Consider the following 9,960-nt stretch of genomic DNA (forward strand, 5'->3'; position numbering starts at 1 on the left):
TGCATATAGTTATGCACCTGAAAAACCCTCGGAAACTGAGTAAACGTTTGACACGTATCTGTTCTAGTTCCTTTGACATTGTTATTACCGAAGATCGTTTTATAATCCCTTTCCAAAGTAGCTAATTTTGTCACAGCTCCAGCAAGTCAACTCCGACTTTTCATCCTAAACAACTTTATTATAACAGCGATATATATGCGTACTCTTTATTGTTACTGGGGAACCTTTTATATTCCACAATATTACCATCAGCGATTAATCATTCTAAAAACACAATTCTCCTGAAACTACCTCGGTTTGATAACTGATGACCCAGATCAGTTAACTTTGAAAATGCTGACGAAGCAGCATGTTGTAGATGATCTTAATGGCCAAAAGTTTGATGATAAAGAAAGGAGTGTTAGGAACGCTCGATAGAAAATTTATTACCGAAAAGTGGATTATGCGAAACTATGAAGAAAGCCGTGGACAAATCACAAAGAATAAGTTTGCCTTCAAAGAATCCAAATGATTCTGTGCCTGCTGAAATCGTTAGCAAACATCTTATTTCTCATTCTAAACCTTCACAGACAAATCTTCTTCATCATCCATTGATATTAGAAATTCTAATATATTCTCGTATGTTCTATTATAAATATCCTTCATATTTCTGGCGATATTTTCACAACTATTCTTATCTGAGATCATTTATCTCTCCGTAATATCTGCAACATAAAAGAAACTGTGTTAGTTTCTAAATTCTGAAACCTTCGAGTTTAAAATATGAATGTTTTGAAGTAGTGTTGGGAACTGAAGCATGGATTAGTATAATATAATGACACTTGATCAACGTCATTATATTACAGTAAGTCATGCTGAGTTTCTAATGAAGCATGATGATTCACAGTACCGTCATCATGTGCCATTTACAAGACTCTTACATTCTATCTAATCTCTAAACATATCAAGAGAATATTTTTCTGGATGACTCGGTCTTCTCCAGGGTATTCTGGTAATTTAACAAATCAAAATCGTTCTATTACCATTTTCTTCTTAGAGCATTAGCTATGTTCATTCTGAATTTCATATCTACGAATTCCGGACCATTACTCGCTTGACTCGAAGTCGGGAAGAGAAAACGAAAGCATGAAGCTCCGAAAAATAATGAAGAATATAAACTTCGATAATAACCCCGAAATTACAAACCGTATATATCGATGCAGATAGCAATATAGAGACATGGGAGAATTAGAAACACTATAAACACAAGCGTATAGTAGAAGTAAATAGATTCTTCTGGTGGTAGATGAAAAAGAAGAATGACAGATATAAAAATTAGGAGTATATCAAGAATCAGGACTGGATGGAGCATATTGATGAATGCTTTAAAGTAAGAATCAAGGGAGAAAGAATAGAAGGTGTGAGTCGTGGAAAATAAGGAAACGAAGGGGTGAATTTATAGTGAAATATCCGACAGGGCAATCGAAACAGATTATTGCATATAATCAAAGAAGATCCTGATTTCCTTAATCACCAAAGAACCAAATCTTATTACGTAAGATTCTCTTTAAATCCCTTAAATCCCGGAAATCAATCATAAATACGTCATCGGTTAAGACGAATATATTTTACTCATCTCACTCTTTTACGATAGTATCATTTATATTCTTCGCATAATCGAATCATTTTATCTACATTACTCAATGATGATAAAACTCCATTATCACCTTATATTTGTCATGAAAACCTTCTTATTGTTATCCATAACAACCTCTATCAAATTTCGGGGACGAAATTTCTTTTACGGGTAGGTACTGTAATGACCCGGAATTTTCCGACCAAATTATACTTATGAGATTAATATTTACATAAATTAAACCATACCAACATGATAAGCAATCCAAATTGTTGAGACTTGTGTTTTTGAAAAGAGTTTTACACGACGTTTGACCGTCCAATATGACCGATGATATCACGAACTATATAACATACGATAATTATACGTTTGTGTATATATATGTATTTATATATATTTAACATGATCTAAGGATAGTTTAACATCTCATTGTGTACTAATGACAATGAGTTATAAGTATATTTTGAAACTACTAACTTAAGTTTTCAAAACGATAACTATACGTAACATTCTTTGATATATATACTTATAATCTATAATGCTTATACATGTATCGTATATATAATGTATTTAATCACTTTTTAAGGACTTAAATACATAAAACAATATAAGTATATTCACAAAATATAGCTATATTTGAATTCTCGTTCCGTTTCCTCAAGATTTCTATACGTATATCTAGGGTATATGTACCCGTATCATACCCAGCTTCTATACGTATTTAATATTGGTATATACACATCAAATCAACATCCTAATCAACATTATTACTGCCCTAGATATGAGGTAACTAGGATTTGTCAAGTAGTATGAATTATTAGTAAGAAAACAAAATTAGGAATCCTTTTCTTTCTTTATAAACTAAAAACGTTTTTATAAATGAACACCATTTCTTCACTCCATTTTTTCATACCTACACCCTCATTTCTCTCTCAAAATACTCCTAACTTCATACTTAATCATCTCCAAGCATTTTCCCCATCATTTAGCTTCAATTACAAGCCTTAAACACCATAAGAAAACTCTTTCAAGAACATATCAAAATAACCACCCATTTGAAGAAGTTTACTTCCAACCTTTTGATCTAACTCCACCACTATTTGATTCCAAGATTATTTCTTATCTTTTGTAGTAACTTTGTCCAAGTAACTTGAGGCAGTAACCTTGTTCATAATCTTATTCAATTCATATTCATATAGCTATCTTATTTTGTGGTATAAAATTTAAACAACAAGAACATAGTTTGAATTATTTCAAACTTGTTCGCAAACTAAATAGATCCTTCTAACTTGACTTTTAAAACACTTCAAGACCTGTAATATATCATAATGATATGCTAACCTAACAAGATATAACTTGGTTTTACAAAGAACATCTTAAAAGCTGAATCTACGTCGTCGGAGTGCAACCGGGGGCTGTTTTGGGTTAGATAATTAAAAACCATCTTGAACTTTGAATTGGAAGTTCATGTTCTGGAAAAATGATATTTCTTATGAATATGTTAACACATAAAAATTTCATGGTTTAACTCAAAGTGTAAGTATTTTTAGAAAAATGATCATTAAATGTTGTTTTTATGATGGAAAATGATCACTTTCATAAGTTTCACCAAAGTTTGACCTATAACCTATGATTTCGAATACAAACTAAGGTATTTTCAGTTCATATTCTTAAAATTTGACTCGATCCAAGGAAGTGGCAAGTTGAACCAACAAAAACGGAGTTGTATTGAAGAAACTACGACTAAAACAAGATTGGGTATCCGAAGCTAGTTTAGCTACGAAAATATTTGGAGAAAAAGTAAATTAATCATATCTTTTCTAATTAATATGATATTTTATATATAATTACTTATGATTTGATTTTATATATTTCAGGACCACCCGTAAACAACACGAGAAGATTAATCATAAGACCTCATGATTGTACGCAACACGTCATTTGACAACACGGTACTTTATGTACGCAACACGTCATTTGACAACATGGTACCATGGGTCGAGATTAATTCTGATCAATACGAATACGATGGGGTCTTTATTTATTTTATTTAAGCAACTAATTGTGGACCTCTAACATCGGACTGCTAACTACGGACTAAGAAAATATTAAAAGTATATATATATGTAACGATTACTTAAAAAGAAAATATGTTGATATATTATATATATGGTTAGGTTCGTGATATCTATCGGAGACCAAGTCGAATTAAATACCTTCAAGGCAAAAGTGAGTTTCATTTGCTCCCTTTTTAATTGCTTTTACAATATATATTTTTGGGCTGAGAATACATGCGCTGCTTTTATAAATGTTTACAAAATAGACACAAGTACTTAAAAATATATTCTACGTTGAGTTGTACCACTGGCATATTTCCCTGTAGCTTGGTAACTACTATTTACATGGGTATTGTAAACGCGAATCCTGTTGATAGATCTATCGGGCCTGACAACCCCAACCGGACTGGACGATCAGTATTCAACGGTTGCACAGTACTTCGTTTTGGTGACTACACTTGGTACGGTGTAGTGAGATTTCATAATAAAGGGAATATGCGACGTTGATTAAATGTTAAGTATGGTTACCAAGTGCTCAACCACTTAGAATGCTTTACATAAACTTGCGAGTGTATTATGTTTATGATTATGAAATCTTGTGGTCTATTAACATATTGAAATGATTGTCATGATTGTCATGATAAACCTATGAACTCACCAACCTTTTGGTTGACACTTTAAAGCATGTTTATTCTCAGGTACGAATTAAGTCTTCCGCTGTGCATTTGCTCAATATAAGGGCATTACATGGAGCCAATCATCGCAATGGGACCAAATGTTGATGACTTCGTCCAGGTGGATTAGGATGGGTCCTTTCACCTTCTCAATACAACCACTGATTTTAAACACAGACTCAATCTTTTCGATCCACCGGGTTAAACCGACCGGTCCTTCTGTTCCACTGAATGATGAGGGCTTGCAACCTTGAAAAGTTTTGTAAGTGCACCCCACACGAGGATTTGGGTTAATTGCAGCACCTCTTGCAGCCTCGACCCATAACATTCTGTCGTTCACTCACTGATTGATGAGTTCCTGGATTTCTTGTTCCGTCATTCGGTTCAATCGCGCCATAATCTTCAATAAGAATGAAAAAATAATTATTCACATGGAATATTATAGATGTAGTATGTATTTACAGTACATCGTAGCTTATTAATAATATGAACCAGTTATTATTATAAAAGCATTTTCTTCTTATTAGCGTTTTATAATTATATCTAGGGTAGTACCTACCCGTTAAAGTTCATACTTAATAGCTTAGTACGAAAATCAATTACTACCACCCAAATAATACTTAACCATGGAAAATTATTGCATTTCACACTTCACTATTTTACATATGCTTATCTTACATCAAACATTAAGCAAACCACACTAGTAATATTATACAAAACATTATATAATCCCATGGCTTAAAACAACAGCGCATCATTTAACCCCAAAGCGTTTGTGTTCAAAGAAATCGCTTAAAGGTTATCCTGGTTGTCTCCCTGCGTTTTGGCTGAGGAACCGAAGAACTGGATGTCGGGATAGAACTAATAGGAATAGCGGGAATAGGTGTGGATGTATCTGGTGGAGTTGGTGCCACAACATCCTCTCTAGACTCGGGATTTAGATTTTCCATTTCAGTAGCCTTTCGTTTCTTTCCTCGTTCGAACTTATCTTTCGTAATTTCCTGTATTTCTTCCTCCTCAGGATCACTTTCTGGTTCCTCTTCAATTGATTCATCCGGAACTTGTGAGTCTTCCCCAAAGGTGTCGTTTTCATCATCGGATAGATTAATGACTGGAACACCATCTGAAGAGTCTGGTTCGGAGTCGCTGAATGTGATAATAAGTTCTAAGCCAGACATCTATCACATAACAACTAGCACGTTAATACTACATAATATTTACATATTAATTTTTAACCAACAAGGATAAGCAATAGTTTTCGAAATCAAACACGGTCAAAGTCCAGACTCACTAATGCATCCTAACAAACTCGATAAGACACACTAATGCAAATTCTCTGGTTCTCTAAGACCAACGCTCTGATACCACATGTCATAACCCGTCCTTAACCATAAGAACGAGTTAGATAACGTATGATTTCATTGAGAGGTATTGACCTCTATATGCGACATTTTTAAAAGAACAACTGCATTTATTTTACATTACAAACCATAACTCTTATGTTAATACAAGCTTTAGACAATATAAAGATGATTATCGTTTAGCGATAATCTTAGACTTACAAACTTTACATGTGATGATAACAATACGATTTCTAGCATATTTTACATTACAATTCCTCGGATATGCAGTTTTATTTTTGACACAAATATGCATACTCAAGATCTTGCTTAAATTCAACATGTTGCAGCGGAAGCTTCTAATTATCACCTGAGAATGAACATGCTTAAAACGTCAACATAAAGTTGGTGAGATATAGGTTTAATGCCGGCAACAATATATATATAGACCACAAGATTTCATATATAAACATTTTAATAAAAATATTCTAAGTGGTTGAGCACTTGGTAACCATACTTAACATTTAATCACGTCGCATATTCCCTTTATTATGAAATCTTACTACACCGTACCAAGTGTAGTTACAAAACGAAGTACTGTGCAACCGTTGAATACTGGTCGTCCAGTCCGGTTGGGGTTGTCAGGGCCGATAGATCTATCAACAGGATTCGCGTTTACAATACCGCTGTAAATAATAGTTACCAAGCTACAGGGAAGTATGCCAGTGGTACAACTCAACGTAGAATATATTTTTCAGTTACTTGTGTCCATAACGTAAAACATAAAATACATGTATTCTCATCCCGAAATACTTAGAGTTTAAAAGTGGGACTATATACTCACTTTCGTCTTGAAGATATGTAATTTTGACTTGGTCTCCGATTGATATCACAAACCTAACCATATATAATATATCAATACCTTTTCTTTTTAAACAATCGTCACATATATATACTTATAATACTTTTAATACTTTTAATAATTCCTTAGTCCGTAGTTAGCAGTTCGATGTTAGTAATTCAATTTTAAATGGTTCATTTTTAGGTGTTTAATAAACCCCCAACGAAATAAATAAAACCCCCATCGTATATGTATTGGTCGAGATTAATCTTGACCCACGGTACCGGTGTTGTCAAATGACGTGTTGCGTACATAAAGTACCGGTGTTGTCAAATGACGTGTTGCGTACAATCATGGGATCTTATGATTAATCTTCTCGTATTGTTTACGGGTGATCCTGAACCATATAAAATTAAATTATGAGTACATATATATAAAATATCATGTTATTTTAAAAAGATGTGATTTATTTAATTTTCTCCAATTATTTTCGTAGCTAAACTAGTCTTGGATATCCGATTTTGTTTTGGTCGTAGTTTCTTCGTTACAACTCCGTTTTCGTTGGTTCAACTTGCCACTTCCTTGGATCGAGTCCCTATTTAAGAATATGAACTGTAAATACCTTATTTTGCATTCGAAATCACAGGTCATAGGTCAAACTTTGGTGAAACTTATGAAGTTAATCATTTTCCATCATGTAAACAACCTTAAATGATTATTTTTCTAAAAATACTTATACTTTGAGTTAAATCATAAAATTTTTATGCGTTAACATATTCATAGTAAAAATCATTTTTCCAGAAAATAAACCTCCAATTCAAAGTTTAAGATGGTTTTTAATTATCCAACCCAAAACAGCCCCCGGTTACACTCCGACGTCGTAAAAACAGTTTTTAAGGTGTTCTTTGAAAAACCAAGTTAAACCTTGTTAAATTAGCATATATTTAAGATATATTACAGGTCTTGAAGTATTTTAAAAGTTAAGTTAGAAGGATCTATTTAGTTTGCAAACAAGTTTGAAAACATTCAAACTATGTTCTTGTTGTTAAAATTTTATACCACAAAATAAGATAGCTATATATATATGAATCGAATAAGGTTATGAACAAAGTTACTACCTCAAGTTACTTGGACAAGATTGCTGTAAAAGAGAAGTAAAAAATCTAGAACCAAAAGAGTGATGGAGTTGGATGAAAGATTGGAAGTAAACTTGTGTTCTTGAAAGGATTCTTGAAGTGTTTTTGTAAGGTTTTTCTTATGGTGTTTAAGTGATGTTTTTATGGCTAGATCTTCATGGATACTAGCTGAATGGTTATGGAGTTTCTTAAGAGTGTGTTTTTGGTTAAAGAAATGTGTAGTAAAATGAAAATGGAATGGAGTATAAATGGTGGTGTAAAAGGTGTATAAGTTTGTAATTTTGTGAAAAAATCTTTTAATCATGTGAAATTGTCATACTAGATAACAAAAGTAGTTACCTTATACATAAGGCATTGAACAAGGGCTGGTTGGTGGTGATTTGATGTGTATATACCAATAGTAAATACGTATAGAGGTTAGATATGATACGAGTACATATACTCTAGATATACGTATAGAAAATCTTGTGAAAAATGGAATGAGAATTCAAATATAGCTATCTTTTGTGAATATACTTATATTGTTTTATGTATTTAAGTCTTTAAAAGTGATTAAATACATTACATATACGATATATGTATAAACATTATATGTTATAAGTATTTATGTCAAATAACGTTACGTAAGGTTATCGTTTTGAAAACTTAAGTTAGTAGTTTCAAAATATACTTATAACTTATTGTTATTAATACAAAATGAGATATTAAAACATCCTTAGATCATGTTAAATATGTATATATACATATATATACACAAACGTATAATTATCATATGTTATATAGTTCGTGATATCATCGGTCAAACTAGACGGTCAAACGTTGTGTAAAACTCATTTCAAAAACATAAGTCTCAACAATTTGGATTGCTTATCATGTTGGTAAGGTTTAATTTATGTAAATATTAATCTTATAAGTATAGAACGATCGAAAAAGTGCGGGTCATTACACAAGGCATAGATGGATTAAACATACCAGTTGACAATTGTTGTTAAGGATCCCATTAAGATATAGAAATTGTATTAGACTTGCAATTGGTAATCGCTACCTACCTTGTTGATTTAAACTTATGGGAGAGAGCATCAGCCATCCACTCAAGGTTAAATGTAACTTGGATTCTAGCCTTTAATAAATTAATTTTTCATAAGAAAGTTAGGGTAATTAATTATTAAAGGATCAAATATTAAAATACTAAAAGAACTTTGTTAATTTTGTTGATGTCACCCAATGCAACTACACCCGTTCACCACCTTTCTCTAAGATCTGTCTTAGAGAAGGAAAAACTTAATGATACGAACTTCTTAGACTGGTATCGTAATATGAGAATTGTTCTCAAAGTCGAAAAGAAGTCGTATATACTTGATGGACCCGTTCCCGAGGAACCCCTGCTAATGCCACTAAGAGCATCCGAGATGCTTGGACTAAGCACACGGATGAATCCACAAAGGTAGCATGCCTCATGTTAGCCACCATGATTCCAGACTTGCAAAAGGACCTGGAACATCATGATGCCTTTGAGATGCTTAAGTAGCTAAAGGAAATTTTCCAACAACAAGTTACGCAACAACGCTTTGAAACTGTCAGAGCATTACACGCATGCAAGATGACAGAGGGGACATCTGTAGCTCTTATGTTCTAAAAATGAAGAGCTACATAGATCAACTTGAGAGGCTTGGATCTTCCATTGGTCCTGAGTTGGCAATAGACTTGATCCTCAACTCACTATCAAAGTCATATGACCAGTTCGTCTTGAACTACAATATGAACAATTTGGAGAAATCTATCTCGGAGTTGCATGTAATGCTTAAAACTGTCGAGAAGAATATTCCATCTAAAACCTCTGAAGTCCTCATTATTCGGGAAGGAAAAATTAAGAAGCCACATGAAATGTCCCGTTCTTATTGATTAAAACGTTCCATATTAATTGATTTCGTTGCGAGGTTTTGACCTCTATATGAGACGTTTTTCAAAGACTGCATTCATTTTAAAACAAACCATAACCTTTCTTTCATCAATAAAGGTTTAAAAAGCTTTACGTAGATTATCAAATAATGATAATCTAAAATATCCTGCTTACACATGACCATTACATAATGGTTTACAATACAAATATGTTACAACGAAATAAGTTTCTTTAATGCAGTTTTTACACAATATCATACAAGCATGGACTCCAAATCTCGTCCTTATTTAAGTATGCGACAGCGAAAGCTCTTAATAATCACCTAAGAATAAACATGCTTAAAACGTCAACAAAAATGTTGGTGAGTTATAGGTTTAACCTATATATTATCAAATCA

This window comes from Rutidosis leptorrhynchoides, chromosome 2 (assembly GCF_046630445.1).
Source record: "Rutidosis leptorrhynchoides isolate AG116_Rl617_1_P2 chromosome 2, CSIRO_AGI_Rlap_v1, whole genome shotgun sequence".
Taxonomy (NCBI): domain Eukaryota; kingdom Viridiplantae; phylum Streptophyta; class Magnoliopsida; order Asterales; family Asteraceae; genus Rutidosis; species Rutidosis leptorrhynchoides.